The 27,692-nt window shown below is 42.9% G+C and overlaps 2 long non-coding RNA genes across 2 annotated transcripts; one reads left to right on the plus strand and one right to left on the minus strand.

Annotated features, from left to right (window-relative positions):
* Positions 1-782: 782 nt before the first annotated feature.
* Positions 783-2,401, minus strand: LOC109493725. Its single transcript, XR_002148053.3, has 3 exons — positions 2,266-2,401; positions 1,412-1,493; positions 783-1,316 (listed from the first exon to the last, which is right to left on the minus strand). It is a non-coding gene; the product is annotated as an uncharacterized LOC109493725 (long non-coding RNA).
* A 7,734-nt stretch (positions 2,402-10,135) lies between these two features.
* Positions 10,136-26,530, plus strand: LOC123381651. The gene is made up of 3 exons (XR_006588932.1): positions 10,136-13,309; positions 13,997-14,087; positions 25,785-26,530. It is a non-coding gene; the product is annotated as an uncharacterized LOC123381651 (long non-coding RNA).
* Positions 26,531-27,692: the final 1,162 nt, after the last annotated feature.

Consider the following 27,692-nt stretch of genomic DNA (forward strand, 5'->3'; position numbering starts at 1 on the left):
GTGACAAGCTCAGTCCCACAAGATTGTTGCTCCCACGCTGTACTCCTCCTCTACTTGGGACCTCAGATGGAAGTCCAGGTTGTCACTTGTGCTTCTGACTGGCTGCAGATTGGAGGTTCCCACATCCCATTCCTTGGGTTCAATTACTTTGCTAGAGTAGCTCGCAGAACTCAGAGAAACATTGTACTTGCTAGATTACTGGTTTATTGTAAAAGGATGTAACTCACGGACATCCAGAGGGAAGAAATGCATGGGTCGAGGTGTGGGGAAAGGGTGCAAAGCTACCATGTTCCCTCTGAAGGCACCACTCTCCCCAAGTCTCCAAATGTTCACCACCCAGATAGCTCTCCCAGCCCTGCCCTTTGGGTTTTTACAGAGGCTTCATTACATAGGAATGTTTGGTTAAATCATTGGTCATTGGTAATCGATGAAACTTTCAATTTCTTCCCCTCTGTGGAGGTGGGGGGAGGGTGGTGGGGGGGGACTGAAAGTTCCAAATTTCAATTATAGGGTTGGTTTCTCTGGCAACCAGACCCCATCCTAGGTGACCTAGGGGCTTTCCAACAGTTGCCTTATTAACATAACAAAAGATACCTGGTCTCGGTCACCCCTTAGGAAATTCCAAGAGCTTTAGAATCTCTGTGCAAGAAACAGGACAAATACCAAATATAGAAGTCTTTTTTTTTTTAATATTTATTTATTTGTGAAAGAGAGCGGGACACACGGAGCACGAGCAGGGGAGAAGAAGAGAAAGAGACACAGAATCTACAGCATAAAGCCGATGTGGGGCTCAAACCCATGAGCCGTGAGATCATGCCCTGAGTAGAAGTTGGTCGCTTAACCAACTGAGCCACCCAGGCGCCCCCCCCCCCAAATACATAATTCTTGTTATAAATCACAATGTCACACCGAGGAACCACACATTCATGCTCAGCGAATATTCTACAAAGCACAACTGCTATATTCAGGTGCCTAGATTGGTCTAGAATCCTTATGGAGGTTAGGCCACCTCCATCTCAAGGAAAACTTTTGTTCTTCAGGACTTGGGTAGATTTCCTCAGCTACTCCAACAAAACCAAATTCTATATGCTCTTCCCCTAAAAAAATAGGTGGATACTTGCTCTGCGTTGTTTTTCACCTGGGAGGGTAACTTAAGGGTGTGGCCTTAAAGGTCAAGGAATATCAAACAAACAAGTCTTCAAGGAGCTTTACCTCACATCACTGTAATATCTGGAAGCATTGGGAGTAGAAAGATAAATCCGTATGCACTTGAGACAACTGGACTTCGATAGGTCTCGGATGCTATTTTGATCCGCCTATAAAGTCAAAGTGTAACCAAAGAAAACAAACGTTTTAGTAATTTCAATCACCGTGGATACCCAAACTGTCTAATGAATAATATTTTAGATACCTTTTCTAGGAAATTGTTTTTTCCGCATTCAGTCATGTGAAATGCCCGACTTTTGTCCAATACTTTGTTCAGAGAGGGGCTCCTGTGACATTGAGAGACCAGAGAGTTCAAAGCAGGCTGGTCAATAGCCTCTCCCTAATGAAAGCAGATGGACTCCCTGATCAGGAATTCACAGTAAGGAAATGTTCAGTTGAGCAAGCCAAACTCTGGTACAGATCAAAGGTTGGACTGTCCATGAGAATAAAAGAGAAGTTCAAGTGTAGCAGCTGATACTAGAAATCAGTTTCAGTAAAACCACCCTATGTGTCAGTTGAAGGAGAAAGAAAAGAAAAAACACCTGCTCCCCCATCCTTGTAGCCCGGAGCCGTGGGTCTCTCCTGCTCTTCACCTCTGCCCACTAACCACCCCGGGTTTCTGAGAGTCCCCAAGGAGGGCATAACAAGTGGGGAGTATTATTCCACCCCGCCACTCTCTTACTGGCTGTGAACAATCTCAGGGTAACAAAAAGAAAACAGTGGGAGTTGCACAATCTGCAGAATTTCAGGGTGGCCAACGGTACCACCAATGTGGGGACCCGTGTGCAGTAACTGGGAATGGTTTCTAAGACCTTCCTGAGCGATTCTGACACACCAGGCCATGTGGGGAGGAAGGGACACTCTGAAAGAGTCTGCAATTCCTTTCCAAAAGTCGAGAGACATTTGAATGACTGTTATTTGTTATCACTTCATTAGTAGTTTTATGAAATCTTTGAAGGGCCGTTCTTGATAAACAAGACATGACTAAGATTTAGCTTCGGCTCACGCTTCCATTCCAAATTATGCAATAGCACACACACACACACAGACCCCACTTACTGATTCTGTAACTTTTGGACAGCTCTCTTCTTAAGAAATGAAATGAGGGGCGCCTGGGTGGCGCAGTCGGTTAAGCGTCCGACTTCAGCCAGGTCACGATCTCGCGGTCCGTGAGTTCGAGCCCCGCGTCGGGCTCTGTGCTGACAGCTCAGAGCCTGGAGCCTGTTTCCGATGCTGTGTCTCCTTCTCTCTCTGCCCCTCCCCCGTTCATGCTCTGTCTCTCTCTGTCCCAAAAATAAATAAACGTTGAAAAAAAAATTAAAAAAAAAAAAAAGAAATGAAATGAGATGTTTCCATGGATTGTGCCCTTTTGCTAGCCATCATGGTGGTGTACAATAAAGCCAGGTGAATATTCTAAAATGAGAGAAAGACTACACCCAGTAGAAAAGCAAGGAATTTTGATGTGAGGCAAAATATAATGCAGGGGAAATATACACAGATATTGTAGGAAGATCATTTCAAATAAAAATTATAGCTATTAAGTATATATCGTATGTCTACGCAATAGTTACCATTTATCAAACATCTACTGCATGCGTAAGTGCTGCTTGGGTGGCTCAGTTGATTAAGTGTCTGACTCTTGGTTTTGGCTCAGGTCATGATGGCATAGTTTGTGGTCTTGAGCCCTGTGTTTGGACAGTGCAGAGCCTGCTTGGGATTCTCTCTCTCTCTGCCCCTCAGAAGCATGCTCTCTCTCTCTCTCTCTCTCTCTCTCTCTCTCTCCAAATAAATAAATAACATTAAAAAAAATCTCCTGTATACCTTAAATGGTGCTAGAGCCTAAGCTACAAAGATAAGACGTAGATTCTGCCCTAAAGGATTTCTCAGCTTAAAAGGGAACAAATAGCTACAATAAATAAAGTAAGAGAGGGGGGCCTGGCTGCCTCAGTTGGTAAAGCATGGGACTCTTAATCTTGAGGTCATGAGTTTGCGCTCCACACTGGGGGGAAAGATTATATTAAAATAATAAAAATAATTTAAAAATGATTAAAAATGATAAAATCTAAAAATATAATAATAATGATGCAATAGCACTACTGTATGACACCAAGGAAAGAGCAAGTAACTACGTTTAGGAAAGTGGTTAGGGACAGCTTCTCAGAGAAGGGCTTTCTTGGCCTGGATTTGGAAGGTGAGTCAGGAAGCAGTGTTTCAGTCAGGGGAAACCGTAAAAGCAAGGATGCACAGATAGGTTTCTTTATTTCACTGGATGGAAGCCTCTCCATTTTTCCCATAGGCTAATCAGTGAGCCCCAGAAGCTAGCGTGACAAGAATTTAGGGAGTGTTTTGGAGGATGCTAAGGGATAAAACTTGGAGAGGTGGGCTTCAGTCAAATCACTGAGAGCTGTGGTAAAGGGAGTTGGATTTTCTCTTGCGGAGGGTGGGGAACCATGGATGTATTTAAGTAAAGAGTGACATGTTCAGATTCATGAATTCAAAATTTATAAAGAGCACTACCAAGCACCCTTATCGGTGATTCCTCTTTTCCATCTTGGGCCCACTTCTTTGGGGAACCCTTTCTCATATGCTCGTTTGTAGGGTACATGGCCATCTTTCCTAAGGTTTATCGTCATCTTAGCCCTTTGATAGCATAGGTGTTGCTTGTTGAAAAGTAGGTTTCATTTCGTGAGTCCATTTTTTCATTATATTGCTATAATAGTTTGTGCCAAGGTTTTGAAGTTGAGATTCTCATTTCTAAGAGCATTTTTGTGACTGTGGAAATGTGTCTTACCAGCAGAATTAAGTGGTTCATTATTTGTGTCGGTAAATGTGATCCCTTGGTTTTTCAAATGCAGTGAGGACTATTTGAAGGGGCAAGAGTTTTAGAGCTTTATTATAAGGAGGAAGATTCTAGATCTGAGTGAGTTTAGTATGACATGTGGGAATCCACAGCCCATTTTGGTTTTAGTATATTTTTAAACATACTAAATTCAGGAATCAATGTTAAAAACAATGTTTTTGAAGAAGACAGAGCTTGCTTTATATTGAAAACACAAAGAGCGCCTGGGTGGCTCAGTCGGTTGAGCATGGGACTTAGGCTCAGGTCATGATCTCACAGTTCATGGGTTTGAGCCCCTGATGGGCTCTGTGCTGGGAGCGCAGAGCCTGTTTGAGAATCTCTCTCTCTCCTTCTCTCTTTGTCCCTCCCCTACTCACACTCTCTCATTCTCAAAATAAATAAACTTTAAAAAACCTACAAAAATCGCAGAAATAAATGGATCCTTGTTGTAAATTAGCCTCGAATCACAAATCCCTAACCTCATTTAGAATGTTTCTGATTTAGAGAAAAGCAATCTTATAAAATATGGTTACAATCACTACCATTTTTTCTCCTGACCACAGTGTGAATAGTTACGTCACAATTTTTTTGCCACCATCGGGAACAAATTAAGGCTTCCAGATACGTGTTGTGAGGTGCCTGCTTACATTGGCCATTCAATAAACATGTAGTCGAATTATAGCAGTCCTCATTATAATAATTACTTTATTAAGCTGGATACTTTTGTTTCATAATCAAAATTTCTACAGACCTTTGGAACTTTCCAATGTTGAGGAAGTAATGTGGGCAGTTAGTTCACTATTGTAAATAAGATATCCATATTTTCCTAACACGCTTCACATCTAATGGTGCTCTACCCATAATCAGACCCCCTCAACACTTCTAGAACTCATTTGGTTCCACATTTAGTCCAACAAACATTTATCAAACACTTACTCTGTGCAGGGCCCCGGAGATATATGCAAAGAACATGTTAGTCAGCCCTGGTTTTATTGTTGTGATAGGGGTTTTAGTTGCTTAATATGTAAGTCCAGAGTCTTCCCTTGTCAGAAAAAAAGCTCATTTTTTTTCATCCTCTTCCTTCCTTTCCCCCCTTGTACCGTCTTGTAACAAATTCTAGTAAAATGAATTCTAAGCCCATATCAGCAAATTGCAAATCGCTTTCACTGAGGACACCTAGAAACCAGAAGTAACTAGAGGATAGGAACAGCGACGTGAGGAAAGGTGAATGGCAGTTCAGCTTAAGGGCTGGTGAACTCTGACTGGTTCACTCTGGCTCAGACTTGGGTTCAAATCCTTCCCTTCCATGCTCACTTTGGCAGCACAGACACAAATCCTCCTCTTATCACTGTGTGACTTTAGACACGGCTCTAAACCTCTGGAAACCTCCATTTGATTAGCTGTAAGATAAGGATATTAGTAATAATCTATCTCATAAGGCAGTTTTAAGTGCAAAATGAAATAACACATATAAAACTTAGCACACTGCAATCACCCTATCAATGTTGCTCATATGCAGAAATGAACATAGAGACTTTTCTACTAAAACGTGGGAAGAGGTCATGAATGCTGAAGCAATCCCTGCCTTCACACTGCATTCTTTTCTTTATTACGATGGCGTGAACTCAGTTTTGTTTGTTTCGGAGGGTCCTTTGGCCAGAATAACTTCTTGTTTTATTTATTTATTTATTTATTTATTTATTTATTTATTTGACATTTTATTTTATTTTTTGAGAGACAGAGTGACAGCAGAGGAGGGGCATACACACACACACACACACACACACACACACACACACACACAGAATCCAAAGCAGGCTCCAGGCTCTGAGCTGTCACCAGAGAGCCCAAAGCAAGGCTTGAACCCACAAACACAAGGTCATGAGCTGAGCCAAAGTAGGATGCCCAATGGACTGAGCTACCCAGGTGCCCCCAGAATAACTTCTGGAAAGAACCCATGACATATTAGTATGTATATTAGAAGCAAGATTTAAAAAATAACTCCTCAGCTGCACAAAAACAGACCAGTGTATGGAGAGCCTTTTGAGCATCTACCTATAAATACTTAATTTTTTAAAAATGTTTGTTTACTTACTTTTGAGAGAGAAAGAGAGAGAGAGACACACAGAGAGAGAGGAGGGACAAATGGGAGGGACACAGGGAAGGAGAGAGGGAGACACAGAATCTGAAGCAGGCTCCAGGCTCTGAGCTGTCAGTGCAGAGCCTGATGCAGGACTCTAACTCACAAATGTGAGATCATGAACCCAAATCGGACGATTAACAAACTGAGCCACCCAGGTGCCCCTACTTATAAATCTTAAAATCCCTGAAATCACAGTATAAACTGAGATGATAGGAGGTAAAACTCTAAGTTGGTAAAATCAGAAAGGATCAAACACATTTAAACAATGCCACTTACCAGCATAGCGATTTGCAATAAAGCCAATAATCTTGTAACCATTTTATAAGTATAATATTATAATCTTATAGTTTATATAGTATAAATTTAAAATTACTGTTTATATTTTTTCTTATTGAAACTTGGGGAAAATGGTCTTCTGGAAAATTTAGAGTGAGAAATGACAAAAGGAAATTAATTATAGAGTATTCAGTTCTATTAATCTAAGATTCCAAACAGCATCAATAATTTCTTTATTTCATGTGCTGTCTTTATTTTAGTCATGGTTTAAAAAAAGTCTTGGGTGTTTTCTTATAGTTACCACTAGCCCATGTTCCTAATAGATACGTTTCTTTAATAAGGTCTCAATTTCTTACTTTCACTACATTCTTTTGTGAAGGAAGCTTAAAGAAATTAATTCTTGCCCTTAGATGTGGAAGGTACTGTCATGTGTATTTGAGGTCAAATATTCAGTAAGCCTGACTGGCCTCATAAGTGAATATACACGTATGCACAGTGATCACTTGAAAACCACACCTATAAGCTTCCTATGGCCGATGTTAATAAACAGCAGGTACAAAGAAGTTGTGCACAAAAAAAAAAAATGCGTGTGCTTTCGTGTTGATTTCATCTGCTTGAAATTAAGCTTAGCATATTTATGACATATAGCATGAAGCATGTCAACTATTCTGAACTTAATATTATATGTAATATATTCATAAGCATTACAATTTTCTAGCGTTTATTTTCAGATCAAAGGCTAAACATTTTAAGATGCACAAAAATGGTTAACCTTGTGTAGCAAGTCTTAGAAATGATTGAAGACATACCATTGAGAGACTGGAGAAGAGAGAAAATAGCCTAGGAGACCAACCAGAATTATAAAAGGACAGAGACAAAGGACATAGAAGAAAGAGAAGATTGATTGAAAATGGGGGCTGGGGGGCTGGGAGGAGAAAACAATACAGGAATTATTAAACAGAAGCATTGGGTTCAAGTAACCAAAAGCTATAATCAAAGTACAAGTTGACAGCATTTCAAATATGCTCTTATGCCTGTGAGGAGTGTTAAGTCTAGATATTAGGGGCCTGAGTTTAACACATAAGCAAAACCAATATTTTATTCCTAATAATAAAGATCTTCAAGAACGTTATGTTCGTTATGATGTTTTTCCAGTAAATAATTACGATCCTCCTGGACACTGGAGTGGGTCTGACGATTAATTTACCTTTGAAAACTGAACCCTCCTTTACTCACAGGAATAGACTGGAGTGTGTTTCTCTTCTCCTGCTCGCAGAAACCTACAAGTTGCTTTCTTTGCCAACACTGGGAATTTATTGTTTTAGCCAAGTGAAGACCGTACATTTTCAGGCAAAGGGATGAATTTCAAGGAATTTCAGGCAAGAAATACCTGGCTGATTATCCTGAAGCATTGGTCCTCAGTGTATGATCAGGAGACAGTAGCAGCAGCAGTAGCATTATCTGAGGAACCTTCGAGAAATACACATTCTCGGGCTCCACCCAAGACCCACTGAATCACACACTCTGAGGGTGGCACCCAGCCCAAGCTTCTGAATCACTGCCCGTGGGTGGCGCTTCTAAGTCTGCCGGTAAGGTGTCAGGTAAGGAGAGACAATACGATCACAGATGTGTGGCATATTTAAAGCACTTTATGAAACGTATGTGAAGACCTAAATCAAAGGCCTTCTCGTCTGTGACACATCCCCTGACGGCATTAATGAAAATGAAACCGTATTTCCTCTATTCTACTGCTCCTAAAATGTCCCGGATTGGGATAGGCGTCGTTTCTTATTCAGCTTGCTTTTTCCCCCCGCAGTGTCCGGCCTGTCACTCCGTAATTGACATGTTTAAATATTGAAATCAAATTGAATGCATGCCTCCGATACGCAAATGTGGAAAAATTTATCGCAACTCTCTGCAAATTCCTATCTCACAGTGGAATTCCAACATGACAGCAGAGAGGGAAGACAGTATAGAAAGGAGAAAAGGATGACGTTGGAGAGAGCTAAATCTGAGGAAGGGTCAGGGCATGACTGATGGATGTCGCCAACCTTCACCCTGACTATTGATTTCCCTTTGACTTGCGGTCCGTGCTCAAATTAGTTATTAGCTTTTTTATACAAGTGTAGTTAAGATTTTTTCAATTACATTTTTGAGTTTGATTTTATTTGGTTCTGCAATTGTCTGGATTCCTGCTGAGCACTGGACACTGTGCTTGCCTCCCGTGGAAGAGGCCTCCAAAAAGTCCTGCTCTAAAGGAACTTACAGTCCAGGGCAGTTTCTCAACTTCAGCACTACTGGCGTTTGGGGCTGGAAACCCCTTCGTCGCGGGCACCGTCCTGTGCATGGTAGGATGGTTAGCGGCGTCCCTGGCCTCTACCTGGTAGATGCCAATAGCATTGACTTCTTCCCTCCCCCCCCACCCTCACCAAGTTGTGACAATGAAAAATGTCACCGGACATTGTCACATGCCCCTGAGGGACAAAACCCACTCCAGTTAGAACCAGTGTGCTTGTGGAAGAAATAGACAAGATACAAAAGTTTCTCATCCACGGTGATAAGTGCTATGACACCATAAGGCTGACAGATTGCAGTGAAAGCGCACCTCACAGAGACTGAGATGGGGGGCATGTGAGGGGTGGGGAGGGAAATTAGCGGGCTCTGGGCAGGAAAGGAAGTAGAGTGGCATCTTGAATACTGAGCAGAGTATTCAAGCCTGTGGGAGATAGGAAAGAGAAGGGAGGAGGAAGAAGGAGGGAGTTATGGGGAATTACTTGTTCCAGGCTGAGGACAGGAATGAGAAAATGCAGCAGCCTGAGCCAGCGTGTCACATTAAAGGACCCAGAAGCGGGTAAGCGCAGTGTTACCCAAGCGTAAAGTGCAAAGGTGGCGGGGGGGGGGGGGGCAGTGGGCTTTGCAGCCACAAGGCTACGGGACACATTGTTCATAGCCCAAGGTCAGTCTTCTGTCATCCTTTACGGTGAAGCTGTCATCCATTTGTCTCTTGTCACTGCTGGGGAGCCCATTAAATCCTTACCACTATATGTGGTCCCAACAGTTAATAGGCTGTTGCACCTGTTAGCTCCTCACCTAGCACTGAAATCTGTTGAGATTTGCAGAATCTCAGGTATGTTTTTCTTCACGTGTGCTGCACGGACATTTAAACAGACACGTAATACTTGAAAACAGGGAAGAAACGGCTTTGGCAACTTGTTCCTTTATTTGGTCTCACACTTTTCATAAATTAGAAAACAATTTTAAGGACAAAAGTTGTCATTATTTTCCTGAGATTTTTGGCTTCCTGGAGAATCGTGGAAAAAGAGGGTCAGTGTCTTTATTATTATTATTGTTATTGTTGATTTGAGAGAGAGCGGGAGTGAAGGTGGAGAGGAGGGGCAGAGGGAGAGAGAAAGAGGGAGAGTCTTAAAAATTTTTTTTCAATGTTTATTTTGATTTTTGAGAAAGAAAGAGACAGGGCGCAAGTAGGGGAAGGGCAGAGAGAGAGACACACAGAATCCGAAGCAGGCTCCAGGCTCTGAGCTGTGAGCACAGCTTACCTGACTGAGCCACCCAGGCGCCCCAGGGTCAGTGTCTTTTTAGTGTTCGGCACAACATCTAATGTATGGAAGGTGCTTGACCAATATTTATTGGGTAAATATATTTACATTTATTACTAGTAATAGTATCAGCATCTTGTCCTATTCCATCAAGGCTGCCGTAACAAAATACCACGGACTGAGTGGCTCATAAACAATAGAAATTTATTCTTCACGGCTCTGGAGACCGGCAAGTCCAAGGTCAACATGCCGGCAGATTCAGCGTCTGGTGATATCCCACTTTCTGGTTCACAGACTGCCATCTTTGTGTTGTAACTTCACACAGCAGAAGCAAGGGGTTTCAACCTAAGAATGCTGAGGGAACACGTTTCGTCTATAGCGCATTTGCATAGAGCACAATACATGATCAACTTCTCAAGGATGTGATCTCATTGGATGATTACAGCAGCCCAATGGGGTAAGTAAGGAATTGTTTTTAACTCCATTACAAGTGGTATCTTACCCTCGACCCAGTACCAGCCATATCATACTTTCCTATCTCGACAGTGAAAGAAAATGTTAACAGAAACATTTTGTGCCTCCTGTAAGTATTTATTCTTACGGTAGATAGATGGTGAGACAGTGGGCGATACAGACATGTATTTTCAACTCTTCCAAAGTCCAAAAAGGGGGGCGCCTGGGTGGCTCAGTTGGTCAAGATTCCAACGTCGGCTCAGGTCATGATCTCACTGCTCATGGGTTCGAGCCCCTAATTGGGCTCTGTGCTGACAGCTCGGAGCCTGGAACCTGCTTCAGATTCTGTGTGCGTGTGTGTGTGTGTGTGTGTGTCTGCCCCTTCCCCACTCGGTCTCTCTCTCTCTCTCTCTCACCCTCTCTTTCAAAAATAAAACATTTAATGGAAAGTCCAACAAGAATAAAGGGGGAGGGGCCTTAAAAGTCAAGGTTCTCAATTTCACAGATAAGGAAACCGAGGCCACGTAGCTGTTTAGTGTAGAGCCAGGATTATAGCCTGGGCCTCTGGACTTCTATGTTTGGGTGTGCTTGAGAATTTACCAATTGGCGTGCAGACCTGAAAATTCCTTGTCCTTCCAAATGGCGGACCTCCCACATCTGCACAGCTGCTGTTGGATCGTGGAGACTTCTCTTGTACAGCTCGTCTTCTCTGGACAGCAATGTTCCAGGAGAAGGCTGGCTTCAAGGACATGAGAAACGGCACATTCAAACAAATATACATATGCCTGTGTGTTCATGCCAGTACTGAACAATGCCATCCAGGTGTCCAAATATAATAACCTGTCTGTTTTCTTTTTTCCCGGAAGAGGAAGCGATGGCCCAGAGAGGTTAACTATTGCACGGGATTTTGTTAGCCAAGTCACCATCTGTTTGCTCCTTAACAATGAGTCACCTCTACTCCTTATAAGTAGGGCAGGAGGGCAGCTGGAATTTCCCAGCTCGCTCCTTGGTCACTGCTTCCTGTTTCTGCTGCTTTTATCCTCCACGGCACGGCTTCATGGGCAAAAAAGTGAAACAGACACTACTACCCCGGGGTAGTCTGCCTGCACCGAGTCAGATGACTTGGGCTTGTGTTACGGTAAGTCGAGGGCAAAATGTGGGTCTGTCTTGACCAACGGTGTGAATAATCGAATCTCCTCTCAAGTTTTATTGCCCCGTATTCCACCCAGAAAGGCACACGACCACACTCAGCCTATCGAAGTCCGTGTGTGAGTGGCAGAGGCGGAGCCTGTCATCAGGGAGGACGTTCAGGGGATGGGTCCACACCGAAAAAAGGGAAAACATTCGAAGAAGTGGTGCCTGTCTCCTTGCTTATGTGAAAAAAAAAAAAAAAAAAAGAAAAGAAACACCAAAAAACAGAAAGCAAAAGCGATCCTTGAAAGCAAAGACACACAAAGGATCATTCACTACTCTTGCTTGTCCCCAAGCCTAGAAAGCGCAGGGACCTCATTTAGGACGGTGGCCTGAGTGTGTGTGTCTCCTTCCAGAGGGGGCCACCCTGAGAATCAAGGGAAGATGCACTCAGTTCCTATGGCAGTTAGCACGTCCGGGGCACCTCCCTTAAAATAACATAGTCCCTGGGGCGTCTGGGTGGCTCAGTCGGTTAAGTGGCTGACTCTCGGTTTCCGCTCAGGTCAGGATCTCACGGTCTGTGAGTTCGAGCCCCATGCAGGGCTTTGCACTGGTAACACAGAGCATGCTGGGATGCTTTCTCTCCTTGCCTCTCTCTCTCTGCCCCTCCCCTGCTCATGCTCTCTCTCTCTCTCTCTCTCTCAAAATAAATAAATAAACATAATTTTTTAAAAAACATACTCCTTTGTGCAGCTGTCATGTTTGCATTCCATGTGTACGACTTGAATTATCCACTGTCTAGAACAATGGAAAGCACAGAATGAATGTGCCACGGATACTACTTTATCTGAAAGAATTCAAAATTCTAGGATGCCTCTTGAAATGAACGCCTTGTTTCCAAGACTTCATCTGTCAAGGGAAAACATCAAGAGCTGGTAAGGTCACAGCGGGATTAAATTCTAGCGTCCATTTATTTTATAATTGGCACTCTGACCCTAACACTTTCTTTCCCTCTCCGTTTCTTAAAAACAAAGTAAAACAAGACAAGACAAGAACAAAACAACACGAAGCAACCCCCCTATGATTTCAAAAACAGAGCCAAAATAAGGAGAAAGTGTCTAGTCTAGACCAGTAGGTGTCCCTAACACCTGTGGGCCCAGGTCACAAGTGTGCACGGAGGGAGAGAAGGGGGAGGCTCCCTTCTCTTCCCACTCCGCCTCGTGTCCCGGGGCCAGAGGCTTGGAGAGCACACGTGGTTAGCCCAGCACACAAGTCCAGACTCGAAGCCCACCAAGCACCTTGGCAAACGCTCGCTGTCAGGGTTGTGTATGCCACACAGCGTTATCCGCTATGGGAGAACAGATGTGGGGAACGGTCCATCAGGCCCTGGAAGCGGCCCGGTGTTATCTGGGCGTGGAATCCAGGGTCTTGGGCACCAGGAGCATGGTCTGGGTCGGGGGTGTTGTGTACGCGTGGGCACGTTCCCCTGACCCCTATGACGCCTTGCACTGTGAGGAGCGTGGCTGGAAGAAGGTTATCTAAAAGCCAGGGTCTAGGACTCCCAGTTGCTCAGATCTGTGGGCAGCACTGCTCAAAAATCAGCCTAAGGCCTTCTTTTAAATTCAAATGCCTACATTCTGCTTCCAGATATTCTGATGTAACAGCTTTGTGGTGAGGGCCCGGCCTCCGCCTGTGCAATCAGAGGTGGGTATCCTGCCGTTTCCTGGTTTGGCTCTGCTCATCTGGGGGATGTTTACCATCGGGAGGGAGGCCTCTTTCCTCCGTCCTCCTCCTCCTCCTCCTCCTCCTCCTCCTCCTCCTCGTGCTGCCCTCCCGCAGGCCCCGAGTGACTCACTCTCCTCCTGTTGCTGGGCTCTCTCTTTGTTGTGGTTGCCAACCCCCGCTGCTGTGCCTTTTGCAGACGCCGCCTGCTGCCTATATGTTCACCCAGCTTCTGCTTCCCGGCTGCCAGCGCTGCTCCCGTTTGTTCTGTCCCTCACTTGTAGGGGACCGTGTTACTGTTCCCCAGGCTGCAGTCTCTAGGCGGCTTCTGTTGCACAAAGGAGGGCCTTCTGTGCTCTGTGCTCTTCCTCTACAAGCTAGACTTAGAAGCTGTCACTAAGTGACGATGGCGTGACGGCACTTCCAAATATGGCCTCGTGGTGCCCACTCCTCCACAGAGTCCTTGTACTTGTTGTCTGAGACCTGAGAGGGGGGCCCGGGCTTTCGAGTATTCCCATTTTTCTTGGGGGTACATTTCCTCCAAAATTTAAGGTAGCCCATCTAGCCTTCCAAAGTTTCTCAATCTGAGTACCTAAGAATTGGCTCTCAGCCCTAAGGCCCTTCTCTTTTTTCTTCCTTCCTTTTTTTTTTTTTTTTTTTTTTTTACAGGGAGTCCACATTACTGCCTACATTTCCTGGATTCCTGAAATATGTGGGCCAGTACCCTGGGCTCCACTATGAACTCTGGCACATTTACATGGTAGGTTTCTCACAGGTTTAGATAAATAATTGCAGAATCGCTCCTTACTGTTTTGGTGCACTTGTAAAGGACTATTGAGAAGCATGAAGACTAGACAAGGCCAAAAATTATACAATTTTACCACCGCACTTTTAGGGTATTTTATGTCTATTTATCTATAGAAATATGTCTGCATTAATTGATTGACTGAGACGTCTGGCTTCATATGTTGTAAAATAATAGTTGAGTTATTTATTCAAGTTTGTTCCTGGGCTGATTTTTTTCCCCCTTTATCCTGTTTTTGTGTGTTTGTTTGTTTGTTTCCCCCCTATGATTCTCATTGCTTCTGGGAAAAAGTGGCCCAGAAGGACGCTTGACAGAGAATCAAATGTTTGCCCTTTGGGGGACAGATTCATTGGTGTGGACATAAGGGAGAAGACTTAGAATAAAAGTATCCGATTCAACCAGTTTTCCCACCTGCAAGTAGATAAAAGTTTCTAGGAGAAAGGATTGAGGTGGAAGACAGTGAGGACCGGGATCCCTGGAGGGGTCTGTCCACGTTCGGAGGGTGGAGAGACCAGAGACGCTTCCCCGTCCCTCCCCACCACGGATCTTGGGAGTCAAGTTCAGAGGGGTTAGCAAATCAGAACTCAGAATTTCTACAGGATCACCGGGTGGCGGGAATAAAGAAAATACCATTGAGGTATATCTGGACAGACGGGCATGAGACAGTCTCACAGAGTTTCTCCCAAGTCCAGAGCAGGGTAAGAGCAGCAGAATATTTTATGGGGCTGAGCACTGCATGGTCGTGGGAGAAATCTGCCAGGCTAAATGATCGTGCAGTAGAAAATCAAGGCTACAGCAGGGACAGTTGGTCCTGTGCGGAGCACCAACTCAACACCAGATGGGAATACAAGCATGTGCCAGTGGACACAGCCGGATACGTGACTGACCGACCACACCTGATGGGTCTTCCTTTATTTTTAAGAACCATCTTGGGGCGCCTGGGTGGCGCAGTCGTTAAGCGTCCGACTTCAGCCAGGTCACGATCTCCCGGTCCGGGAGTTTGAGCCCCGCGTCAGGCTCTGGGCTGATGGCTCGGAGCCTGGAGCCTGTTTCCGATTCTGTGTCTCCCTCTCTCTCTGCCCCTCCCCCGTTCATGCTCTGTCTCTGTCTGTCCCAAAAATAAATACAAACGTTGAAAAAAAAAAAAAAAAAAAAAAAGAACCATCTTGTAGTATGCATTTCAGGAGCACCGTGTGATGTGGCTAGGGCCGTATTTCATCAGCTTCTCAAGAACTCAACCACTGTCTCTTCAAATAATGCCTCCACCCCGTTATCTGTCTGAGATCCTAGTGAAATGCATATAAGATCTTCCTAATGTATTTTCTATGCTTCTTCCCTCTTCTTTTGTATTTTTCATCCTTACGTCTTTGTGTTTCATCCTGGATCAAATCACGATTTCTTCTTTTAGCTATGCCTAGTGTACTGTGAAGTATACTTAACTTGATTGACTTCTGGATTTCAATTATCAAAAATTTCAGTTTTAGGATAATGAATTTGCTCCTTGTTTCCTATTTTCTGCCAGAATTGTACAGTTTTAATTCTTATCTCCCTGAAGATGGCAAACACAAGTTGTTCATAGTTTTATCTTAAAATTCCAGTATCCAGCGGCGTCTGGGTGGCTCAGTCGTTTGAGCATCCAGCATCTTGATTTTGGTTCAGGTCATGATCTCCCAGTTCATGAGGCTCTGACTGTGTGAAGTCTTCTTGGGATTCTTGATCTCTCCCTCTCTCTCTGCCACCTCCCCTCCCCCGCCACCAGCTTGTGCTCTCTACCTCTCTCTTGCTCTCAAAATAAATAAACTTAAGAAAATTCCAGTATCTGGAACCTACGCAGCCAATTTTGTTGGCTAGGGATTACATTCATAGCTTCCAGTCTCCATAAATGCCCAGTTACCTTTGAATGCATGCAACACATGGTTTTTGACAAAGAATTTTCCAAACACAAAGTGCACAAACAACTTGAAGCCTAGAATGATGTTTTTGTCCACCAAAAAGAATATACAATTACTTTAGCCAAGTGTTTGGGGATACTAATACTTCAGAACAAACTTCATCCAAGTTCCAGATTTGATATGTTCCAGGCTACTCAGCATATCTGTAGTTTATTTCTGGCTTACCCTTACTTCTGGGATACAGCTCGTTGAGGGATAGTTTACGGAATTCGTATCTTGCCCGGCTCTGGACACTGATTTTTTTTTTCCCCTCCCAACTCTGTAAAGTCATCAAAAGTATGGCTCAGTTTCTTGGCCACCTTTTTCCAACTGGAAAATAATTCCAATACAAAAATGACTATAATACTAATATCTGGATTCCCACCCCTTCTGCACGTGGGACTGGTAATTCATCAGTATGCTGTAGGCCTTTTGATGATTTCAAGATACTTTGCCTCTTAAAATTTCATCCAGCTTTTTTAGTCATCTTTTGTGAAAAGATTGGTTCCCATTACCCACTCTTCCAACAGAAGCAGAAGTTTTTATTAAAAATGCTTTACCAGACTTAAAGCCAAGTCATCTCGAGGCTGTGACCATGACTCTGTGAAAACAACTGGCGAGGTAGGATGAGGCAGACTGTCAGGAGCCATGGTGATCGGGGCGGTAGACTGTGACGAGACTTTAAAAAGAGAACTGTACTGTATTTTAATTTCCTTAGACAGATTCAAATGAATCTTCTGAAAGACAAAATGCAAATGTGGTCTTGTTAGAGCTTGCTGATGAGACTGAGTTTTCGGAGTGTCTGAGGAATACCTAAGAAGGGAGAAAGTAAAGCAAGCTATTTTTAATGACCTTATAGCTCTGAATTGCTAATGGGAGTCAGCCTACCGGTCTGGGCTTGGGCTACTTGGCAGAGAGGATCCTGTTACTGTGACAGACTGTATCATCCCTCAACCTGCATACATGTGGGCGACGGGTGAGGGTGACGAGGGAGGGGGTACGGGGCTCTGTAGGAGGGAGCTACATCCTATAGAAAGGCCTGATTTGTCCCTCGCCTTGGAGGGGAGATGTTTATGGGACAGTTGCCGAGACCAGCTCAACTGCCCCGCCTCTTGCTTTGCCTGTAGGAAGCTGAACCCCTTGCCGTGAGGTGCAGCCATGAAGAGAACCCCCAAGGTTCATGATGCAGGACTCGAGAGAGGCATGGGAGATCTTGAGGGACCCACGGGGGATCTCTCATTCTAGAAGAACCTTTGAGCAACCAGATGACTGACTTTTTCCCGGATGACTGTGCTCCGGGGCCGGGGAGGCCAATTGAAAGAGGAAGAGGGCACCACCTGGCCATCCTCTTGCTTCAAGCAAAGGCCACTGCTTGTCTTCTTTTCTCCTGAATGTACTCTACATTCAGGATGTCTCCCAGTGACCACGAGAGCTGTGGCTGAGTATGCTCAGGCCACCTGATGGGGCTGGGGGGCTACCAGCCACACAGCCCTGCACTGCTTGTCATGTGACAGTTCTTGCTTGGAAGGGACAAGCATGTGAGGTAGCTTATGCAAACAATGAGAACTTATGCTTAAGGGTACAGGACACTTGCGAAAGCTGCGACCGAGAAGCAGCTAAGTCTCGGGAACAAACTGGATCAGACGTCTGTTCCTCCATGTGCCTGATTTCAGGGTTTGTTTTTTTTTTCTTTTCCTCTCTCTCTGGGGACTAGCTTTTTCCATTTTTCCATGCACAAGTGGAAAAATGCAATTGCTGAAAGTTACCAAAGTTAGAGTTCCACTGAAGCTAGCTAGAAAGAGAAAGCTATCTCTCTTTCTCTCTTTTTCCCAATTCCAAATTCTGGAATCAAATGACTTCCTCGGTCCCAATGGACTGTGGTCCTGGGGTAGGGCCATGAAACGGAAATAAAACATCAGGATTCATCCTTTTAATCGTACGGATGGACAATAGTTCACAGGAAAGGTGGTGGGGATGTGGAGGGTGGTGCTGAACAGACATTATAAAAACGCCCCACTGAAGAAAGCTCTTTGATATGATCCAATTTGCTCTTTTGGTGAACATCCTGGAAAAATTCTTCATGCATACAACAAAGAACTGGTAAACAATTCACTGAAAAGATTGTATCCATAAAACAATTACGATTGATCGGATAATAACTAATATGGATGTGGCTTATGTAATTTCTAAAATTTGTGTTTACTATCTGGGTCTGTATATTGTTTTGACATAAACAGAAAAAAAAATGCCAGATATTTTGAGGAGCATCACCAGAAAAATATGTATGAAAGCATTAATGGAATCATATCTAGTTAGTTCCTATGAGAACGACCTGCCCAATTTCCTACTTTACTGATGAAGAAACTGAGAACTTGAGTGACAGGATTACAAAGATTTTTTTTTTTTTAAGCTACTTTTAGGTTTTCATTTTAAGGGCTTTAAAAAAAAAATCCTTAAAAATAGTGGTTAAAAAATTAAAAAAAGACCAAAGACAAATCACGTAGCAGATAGCCTGCGATAAAAGAGAGTATGCAAAGATTTGGTGAAAGAAAAAGATGATTAATTTTTTTTTTTATGCCAGGGTAGAAATGGTTTATTTTCAGTATCATTACTCTTGCTTCAGGTGTATATATCTCTTATCAGTGAAGCTCATCCTTGCAAATTGTCCCAATTCTTAGACAAAGCCGGTTGATTCATGGGTCTCTTAGAAAGAAAAACCAGTTGGGTGTGTTACAGCCACATGAATCAGGTGGCATACTGCTTAAAGCTATATTTATCATGGATTAAGGGATGTTTCTAAGGGAAACTATGAGTCTACCTAAAATTACACGGTTCACCTCTGTTCACAGGGACTCATTTTTTCAGGCTGTTGTTGAATGGATGACAGAAGTACCTTCTAAGCTGTTGGCTCTAAGGAAGAAGCTTTCTTGGGGTTGACAGACGTCGTCCCTCAAAGTTGAGATTTCTCCTGGGAGCCCACATTTCTTATCTTTGGCTTAAATGCCTCCTCGACCCCTTGGACACCAAGGTGCGTGCCTTGCCTTGGCCGCGTTTAAACCTTTCTGCTTGTCACTTTTCCTTTTTCCCCTCTAATCTGACCTATAAACCACAGTCACGTGAGGATCTGCTCCGCCGATCGTGTGTCCTCTTCCTGCCTCAAGAAGCTTCAGCGGCTCCCCCTGACCTCCAAGATTAGCTTCCGGCCGCTCCTCCTGCATTTCAGTATCCTACAATCTGACGTATCTAGCTGGCCATGTTTCTTCTTACTTTTTACTACTTGTTCTTTACCTCAGGAAGGAGAAGAGGTGGTGGGGTTCAGAGCGTGCTCGAAGCATTTCATGCTCGGTCTCTACTGTAAGATCTTATTCCATTTATTTTCTCTTCAGAGGCTGCCATGGACTCTTCCTTAAGGGGACAGAGGCAGCTGTGTGCGTAGTGAAATCAGGGACAGCCAGACCAGTTTTCTGCCAGGAATCCAACCTCAAGGGTGGCTTATCATTGGCTGTGCTTGCCCCATAATTTCTTTTTTCTTTCTTTTAATCCCAGCCTAAGCCAAGCTATATCTCCAAGCCAGGAGCTATTTCTTCCCAGAACCTGTTCTCAATATTTATCCCCATTCTTACCGTTTGGAAGCTGGCCCTTACTCCTGCTTCTGTCCTTGCAGTCTGACGCTGTCTCTGCCGTGACTCGTGGCTGCTCAATTAATCTTGTGCCTCGTCACTATTTCCAGACTTCATCTTGGTCGTGTTGGTGCCCTCCCTTTGAGAGTTGCAAACCACCGGCACTCATGTGAGAAGCCACATGCTGCAGTGGTTAGGAGCACAGGCTCTCTAACCCAACTCTCCGGGCTTGAGACCCAGCACCGCACTCTGCTGGTTGTGTGACTGAGGCAAGTTACAAAACCACTCCATGCCTTAATTTTCTCATCTGTAAAATGGAGCTAGAATACTACCAGCTCAGGGTGTTGTTAGACGGCTCACTTGAATCAATACAGGTATAGTGATGATCCTTTTCAGCTTAGCTGTCCTATCTCCATTAAGTTCAGTCTCTAAGGATACTGCTCTTCATGAAACCTCCTGACTCTTATTTGGGCTTGGCCAGGCCCTGCTGGATTAGATTTCTCAGTTACAGTGTGCCCTCCTTTTCTTCTCTTAAAACAAAACTGCTCTTTGAGGGGCACCTGGGTGGCTCAGTTGGTTAAGTGTCCAACTTTATGGATCAGGTCATGATCTCAAGGTTCATAGATTTTGAGCCCCATGTGCTGACAGCTTGGAGCCTGGAGCCTGCTTCTGATTCTCTCTCTCTCTCTCTCTCTCTCTCTCTCTCTCTCTCTCTTTCTCTCAGAAAGAAATAAATCAACATAAAAAAACACACAAAAACCAATAAAACTGTTCTTTGATTTCCATAATCTTTAATGTCTCTCACCCTTAGGAATACCTACGTTTTCTGAAATATCATGGCCCCTCACTCTGTTAGCTGCTATTTTGATGCCGAATCTTACACTGACTAGCACTATCCCTTAACCAATTCTAACCTCTGTATCTTCATTTTTCCAACCAAACTGAAATGATCGAAGGATCAATGATCATTCTTTTGAATCATTCATAGACTACAGAACAGTAGACACTGAATAACTATTTATTTGTCTGAATCGGTTGTTTGAATAACTGTACTCTTCTTAGGAGCTCAGAAGCCTTCCAGAATGGTTTTGAAGGTATTGACTTTCTTTCTTCTTTTCTTTTTCTTTCTTTCTTTCTTTCTTTCTTTCTTTCTTTCTTTCTTTCTTTCTTTCTTTCCTTCTTTCTTTCCTTCTTTCTTTCTTTTAAATGTTTATTTTTGAGAAATAGTGCAAGTGGGGAAGGGGCAGAGAGAGAGGGGGACAGAGGATCCAAAGTGGGCTCTGTGCTGACAGCAGAGAGCCCTATGCAGGGCTTGAACTCATGAGCCTTGAGATGGTGACCTGAGCCAAAGTCCTACACTCAACTGACTGAGTCGCCCAGGTGCCCCTGGGGGTATTGACGTTCAAAGAGGAAGCTTGATGGAGGAAAATTTCCTGATTGCTGGCATCTCTTGTGCCTCTCACGATTATTGTATGGCCAGCCTGAAAGATCGGAAAACAGGAGGAACCACCATTGTCTACTCACCGGTGAAGCCACTTCACACTGCCCTTAGGAAGAAGTGAGTTCACAGGCTCTGTCGGCACATGTGGCATAATAACTGAACTAGGGTATAAAGAAAAAAGATTATGAAAAACAAAAAAACAAAACCTCCCAAAACCAAAAAACTGGTTGAAGTATTTGGAGCGGGAGAGCCAAAGAGTCTGACCTAGGAGATGATTTCTGATCCAGGCTCTGACTCAATAAGCCAGTTTACTTTCCCCTTTTAGCCTCGGCCTTCAAATGTGTAAAATGAAAAGTGTGGGCTAAATTTTGTCTTCATTTTCTCTATATGAGACTAAGTATATACATATACCCATGAAGGTTTCACTTTATATTCTATTTCTATTTCTATCCTTTTGCTTATAAAGTTGCCTTTGAGCCTTGAGACAAGGAATTTCCCCACTAAACCAGTTTCTCCCCCAGCTCCCCAGTGACACCACCAGCCACTTGTTGTTCAAGGCAGAAATCTGGGGCTTCTTGATTCTCTCTCTGGATCGCTCCTCTCGGTGAGCAAAGCCTATCAGTTCTGCTCCAAAAATAGATCCCGAAGCTATCTGCCAGATCTCAAGCCTGTCTATTCATCCTGTGTCATCTCTTTTCACCAGCATCTTAATCCCAGCCACAGCCAACTTTTCATTTAGGTTATTGAAATAATCTTCTTTGCTTCTTGCTTTCCTTCAATCTACTTTCAACATGGCAGCCAGCGTTATCTCGTGACGCCATCAATTTGATCGTACCACCCTCCTGCTGAAGAAACTTCAGTTTTTTCTTTCTGTGCTTAAAATAAACTTTAAATTCATCGCAGCAGCCTGTAGGGTGATGTGATCTGGCCCCTGCTTGCTTCTCTGAGTACAGCCCGAGACACTGTCTATTTTACATCCTCCCTCTAGCTCATTTGCCTCTTTCTAATTTCTAAAACAATCCTTGCTCTTTAATCATTCAGGGTCTTTGTCTTTGTGTCCCTCTTTCCTGATATGTCTCGGCCCTGCTCTGAACGGTGGGCTCTTTCTCATTGAGCAGAATTAGTACTTTGTGATGACATTAATGCATTTTTTTTTCTTAAAATAAAAGAAACACCTTACACCTATATATTTGTCTGCCACAATAATGTATCATAATATTACAGTTTCTGTTTTCAAAACCTAATTTGTCAAATTTGTCAATGACTTCATTTAAAATTGACCTTCTTTCAAGATTCAGGCTTAATAGACAGAGATAACCGGATTTGTCAACCTGTCTTCTTTCATAGTTAATCAAATAATACTTTTTAATCTAGTTTAATTTTGAAAGGTCTCTTTTATGTGAAGTAACAGACATAAAAATAGTTCAGGAATCCTTACACAAATAGCTACATTTGGAAGAATTGTAACAACCCTATCCCACAGTAATTTCCAGAAATCGTAAAGTTGGCCAGAAATCCACATCAATGCCTTTTTGAGATAGATTCTCGTGGCTTTCATTTTTTTTCTTCACTTAAAAAAGATTCACCAAAGTATCTTCACTAGAAGATTTATCATAATTTTTTTTGTATTTGGTAGAAATTTCTAAAGATCTCTTCTGCAGAAAACCAGATAAAACCATGAAATGATAGCAAACATTGAAATTATTGGATCCGTTGCTTTAGAACAGGTAGTCAGTTCTTGATAAAAATGACTGAGGCATTCAAACGTCATTCTTTTGATTTTGTGGTTGGTGCCGGTCTTTTTCAAAATGTGATTTCTTTTTTCCTATGTAAATGCCCATTTTCTTACATTCGTTGTTGTAAATTTATTGGTCTCCTCTACACTGGTGGAAGCTGATATTCTAGGAAAAAAATTAAATGCCTGTGTTTCACGCACATTGTTCAAAGCCAATCGTGTCTCTTTGCAAATCTGTTTGTCTGATTAACCTCATCGAAAGCTTCGCTCCGGAAAAAAAGTTAATTCAGAAAAGAAAAATAGCCTTAGCAGAGAACAAGATCTGGTTAGATCTTCCTGTGTCCACACTTCCTTTTGGATCTTTTAGTACTTCAAAGGTGGGGATTAACTTTTCAAAATTTGCCTTTACTCTGTGTACAGCTTCAAATGAACATTCCACTGTGTCTGGAAAAGCCTTTTGACTGTTACACCTACACTCTGCAGCATTTCCCATCAATGAATCTTTTCAAAATGTTGAAAAGAAGGAATACATTTTTTTCTGTTTCCCCAAAATATCATACATGAAGAAAAACTTCCCAGATACTGAACTCTTCAAAGGTTTAGAGGATGGTTTGCACAAGGTACAGATAAGAATTTGGATTAACCTCTTTTGATTTTTTTTTACCCCAATCCTGCAGTGAGTAGTAGTTGTCCTTGCAGCGTTTCTATGCCCTTGACCACGAGGGGGGCTTATGCCCAGTCCTTTCCTAGCCAGTGACTTTCATGTAAGTCCAGCAGCAGTGATCCCAGAAATGGGAAAGAAACTCAGGAGTAAGTCTTCTCTCTCAAATTTGCCATCCTCAATATGGACATAAGTGAGCCCTTCACATTTGATCAGGGTGTGACACGTAGGGAAGATTAAATGTTATAAAAAAGAACCAAGGACTGAGACACATGAACAGAGCCTGGAGTTAACTCAGATTATTCCACGCCCCCTTGAACCAACGTAGAAATAAATACAGGTATGGGGTCCCTGGGTGGCTCAGCCGGTGAAGCGGCCGACTTCGGCTCAGGTCACGATCTCACAATCGTGAGTTCAAGCCCCGAGTCGGGCTCTGCGCTGACAGCCTGGAGCCTGCTTCAGATTCTGTGTGTGTCTCTTTCTGCCCTTCCCCCACTCATCTTGTCTCTCTCTCTCTCTCTCTCTCTCTCTCTCTGTTTCTCTCTCTCTCAAAAATAAATAAACATTTAAAAAAAGAAAGAAAAACAGGCAGTTGGGGATCTTAATCAGTGCGGTTGCTGTAACTGAATACTATAGACTGGGCGGTTTAAAGAATAAACATTAATGCTCACAGTCTGGAGGCTGGGGAGTTCAAGATCAAGGTGTTGGCAGAGCTGAGGTCTGGTGAGAGCATGCTTGCTACTTTGTATGTGGTCATCTTCTTGTGATATCTTTACATGATAGAGAGCAGAGTGCAGAACTCATTGCTCTCAGGTCTTTTCTTTTCCTTTTTTTTTAAATTGAGTTTTTAAATATTTATTTATTTTTGAGAGAGAAAGAGAGAGAGAAAGACATAGCATGAGTGGAAGAGGGGCAGAGAGAGGAAGATACAGAATCCAAAACAAGCTTCAGGCTCTAAGCTGTCAGCACGGAGCCCTATGGGGAGCTTGAATCCACAAACCCGAGAGAACATGACCTGAGCTGAAGTCAGATGCTTAACTAACTGAGCCACCCAGGCTCCCCTCTTGTGTCTTGTATTACGAGAGCACTAATCCCACTATGAAGACCCTGCCCTTATGACCTAATTATCTCCCAAAGATACACCGCATTGGGGATTCAGGCATCAACATATGGATTTGGGGGCCACAAACACTCAGACCATGGCTCTGGGTCTGTGTGTGTTGGGAACAGATTATATAACTGGTCCTTCAAATTAACTTCCATGTCAAAAACAGTGTCTTGGGGCCCCTGGGTGGCTCAGTCATTTGAGCGTCCGACTTCAGCTCAGGTCATGATCTCACGGTCTGTGAGTTCGAGCCCCGCATCGGGCTCTGTGCTGATGGCTCAGAGCCCGGAGCCTGCTTCTGATTCTGTGTCTCCCTCCCTCTCTCTCTGTCCCTTCTCTGCTCATGCTCTGTCTCTCTCTGTCTCAAAAATAAATAAAAACATTAAGAAAAAAATTTTTTTAAAGTGTCTTAAAGGGTAAGTAATAAAAGTGTGCTAATTCATAGTTTACGTGTATCTTATTAAAAGACAGCAGTGACTATAGCAATTATTTAGAACTTAGATCAACAAAAGATTTCTTTTCTGGGAGAAGTGTTTTATTACTGACACTGTTTAGACTTGCCAGTGTATAGTGATGATAAAAAGCAGGCTGATTTTAGTCAGTTTTATTACTGCTTCTAAACTTTCTGAATACAGTGCACTTTCCCAGCCGTGGGTACATATGTGCTTCTGAGAGCAACCTTCCCCGTTTTGAATATGCACGCCCCCTCCATCTAATCTCCGTCCCCAAATTCTCTTTACCCCCCATAGAACATTTATAACACTTTGCAATTATATATTTATTTGTTTGTTTATGTGAGGCGTGTGCCTCCTTCACTACCTTGTAGTTTGTATCCCGCACGAGGGAAGAAACTACATCCCTTCTGTTCACCTTTGTATTTGGTGCCTTCCACAGTGCCTAGCACATAGTGGGCAGGCAATAAATATTTGTGGAATAAATGAATGCAGGGAGACTTTACAATGGTTCATAAGAAGCAATAGATGCCCAGAGACTAGTGCTTCAAAGAAGCAATGTTATTCACAGACATCTCCTTTGGGTTTATTCCTCACCCGAAGTGCATTGTGAAGCCTATATTATCCACTCATATGTTCCCATCAAAAGCGATCATCAGAAAGTGTATATTTTGTTAAAAAACTGAAGTGTGTGGTCTCTTCTTTAGGAAGTCCAGCCACATTACATTGTAAACGAAGGCAGAATGCCGACTTGAATTCACTCAGGGATGCGGAGCAGGTGGTCGGAATACCAGACACAAAAGTGAAGCAAGACCTTCTGTAACAGGTGGATTTGAGACGAGAGCTGGATCTCGAGAGGGAACAAAAAGGGTGTGGTCGGCAGGAGAACAGCCTCCGTAAAATGTCCACATTCGAATCTCTGGAACCTGTGAATACGTCACACTAAATGGGAAGAGGAAATCTGCAGATGTGACTAAATTAAGGATTTTGAGATGGGGAGATTATCCTGGATTATTTGGATGGTCTTCATGCAAACTCAAGGATCCTGATAAAGGACAGAGGGAGGCAGGGAAGGCATAGAAGAAGTTGCTCTAGAAACAGAGGTCAGAGTCAAATTTAAAGATACAAGGAGTTCTAAAGATGCTACTGTGTTGCTTCTGGCTGGGAGTATGGAGGAAGGGGCTGTTAGCTAAGGAATGCAAGCGGCCTCTAGAAGTTGGAGGCCGCAGAAGGAATGCAGTCCTGCTGATGTCTTAGTTTAGCCCAGTGAGACTGACTCTGGACTTCTGACTTCTAGAACTGGAAGATGACAAATCTGTGTTATTTTGAGCCACTTAATCTGTGGTAGTTTGTTACAGTAATAGGAAACTAATTTAACGCCTGGAACCAGTCGGCTCAAGCTCTCTTGTGGCTGCTGTGTGCCTTCAGATGTGGCCTTTTGTCTGGTATCTGCAACAAAAGGGCTAAAACGGGGGGGGGGGGGGTGAGAGGAGAATGCCTTGAGCTCAGGCACAGCAAGTTAAACTCAATCGCTTGCTACTTGTGAAACCAACTAATTAACCACCTATGTGGTTTGTACCAAGGTATAACAATAATTAGATTTTAGCATAGTGTGATTATTTCTGTTCTGATCTATATAGTTGTTTTATTTATCATATAAAAAACAGATTAGTGTCAGCAAATGTCAGTGCTCTTTTTTTTATATGTAATAAAGACTTATTTTAAAATTTAAATGTTAAAGATATGTGTAAATACACATGTTAATGTACATACACACATATATACATACACACACACACACACTCACATAATTCTTAACATTGCATAGAATGTGCTTTTGAGGGTTTGATTCTTCATGTTTTAAAATATAACAGTAGTGTTCCAAGATATAAAGCATATTCATATTATCTGCCATGCTATTGTTGTTTGTGTGTTTGTTTTGTTTTGTTTTGTTTTGGGCTATTTTAACCATTCCAGGATGAAGAAAATTGAATGGAGAGTTAAACATGTCACTTAACTTGACTATTCGAAAAGAAATCCATTTATTTATGAAATAGCCCCGTTATGGATTCTTAAGTCACCTCTATTGTTAAATTTTAGAAAGACAAAAAATATAAAAGGAATAAAATGAAGCATGAAATAGAAGAGAAAGTAGGATTTACACCATGGTAGCATGCTCATATTTTATCAAGGCTTGCCTGTTCTTCTGCTGACACATTTTCCCCCCAGCTTGACATTGTAAAGGCTTATTTTAAATTTATCTCTTCTGTATTAATGGGTGAGAAGTGGCTGATTCAACGTATAACAACTACTATGGTTACTTTTATCTAGATTTTCTCTTACAGGTAATTGGGTTTCTGTGGCCCTAGACACATAATGATTGGAAATTATGCTACCAATTCTGGATGGAGCCACCTCAATTTATCCTTTCTATGCTCTGTGTGTGTGTGTGTGTGTGTGTGTGTGTGTCTGTGTGTGTAAGTACTGGTGTATCCCTAAGCTATCTAGAAACGAATTCAGTTTTGAGCTAACTGAATTTCATGTCTGAGTACTCCTCTTAACTTTTACTAATGTAAGTCCTTGAAAAATTTTTATTTGCAATTGCTCTGCATTCT

Source organism: Felis catus, chromosome D4 (genome assembly GCF_018350175.1).
Source record: "Felis catus isolate Fca126 chromosome D4, F.catus_Fca126_mat1.0, whole genome shotgun sequence".
Taxonomy (NCBI): domain Eukaryota; kingdom Metazoa; phylum Chordata; class Mammalia; order Carnivora; family Felidae; genus Felis; species Felis catus.